The 902-nt window shown below is 48.9% G+C and overlaps 1 pseudogene; it reads right to left on the bottom strand.

Annotated features, from left to right (window-relative positions):
- Positions 1-470: 470 nt before the first annotated feature.
- LOC126475772 (5S ribosomal RNA) lies at positions 471-588 on the bottom strand (annotated as a pseudogene).
- Between the last annotated feature and the right edge of the window lie 314 nt (positions 589-902).

Below are 902 nucleotides of genomic sequence, written 5' to 3'. Positions count from 1 at the left end.
TAAACAACAGACTCGACCATCACCAGCAGTTTGACATATTGGTATGTAATACCTAGTACCCTGCGCCAAACACTGCTCTGTGCCGGAGCAAGAAGTATAGACTGACATACTGTGATGTCTGTCTGTGTGACACGAGATATGATTGTCAGTATAAGACGAATTATGTCAAGTGTTGGTACAATTTCACTGGATAATTTCGATACTGTACAGCTTCAAAGCAATATGGGATGCTTGTAACTAATCGGTTGTACCTTACATCCTAAAACACCGAACAGGCCATAGAAGGCCCAACGGTACCGATCGGCCGCCGTGTCATCCTCAGCCCGCAGACGTCACTGGATGGGGATATGGAGGGGCATATGGTCAGCACAACGCTCTCCCGGCCGTATGTCAGTTTCCGAGACCAGAGCCGCTACTTCTCAGTCAAGTAGCTCCTCAGTTTGCCTCACAAGGGCTGAGTGCACTTCGCTTGCCAACAGCACTCGGCAGACCGGATGGTCATCCATCCAAGTTCCAGTCCAGCCAGACAGCGCTTAACTTCGGTGATCTGACGGGAACCGGTGTTACCACTGCGGCAAGGCCGGTGGCCCTTACATCCTAGATGATGCTTAATAACTGAAACCGGCACATGACTAATGGGACAAATAAACAGCTGATGGTTTAAATGTACTTTGTAAAGCATCAGGTGTACAGTTCTTCTTTGATCATCTCACTTCTTCGTAATAAAGCTAAATAATTGCAGCGCTGTTCCAGGTTTTGGGCGTGTGCGTGCGTGTGTGTGTGTGTGTGTGTGTGTGTGCGTGTGTGTGTGTGTGTGTGTGTGTGTGTACGGGAGGGGGGGCGTACAATCCGAGAGCGAAATGTCGTGTTAACTGCACACGTACTCCAAAGTTGAAGTACTC

This window comes from Schistocerca serialis, chromosome 4, assembly GCF_023864345.2.
Source record: "Schistocerca serialis cubense isolate TAMUIC-IGC-003099 chromosome 4, iqSchSeri2.2, whole genome shotgun sequence".
In the NCBI taxonomy this organism is placed as follows: domain Eukaryota; kingdom Metazoa; phylum Arthropoda; class Insecta; order Orthoptera; family Acrididae; genus Schistocerca; species Schistocerca serialis.
The sequence above is the reverse complement of the archived record's forward strand: the minus strand, read 5'-3'. Positions and strand labels throughout refer to the sequence as shown.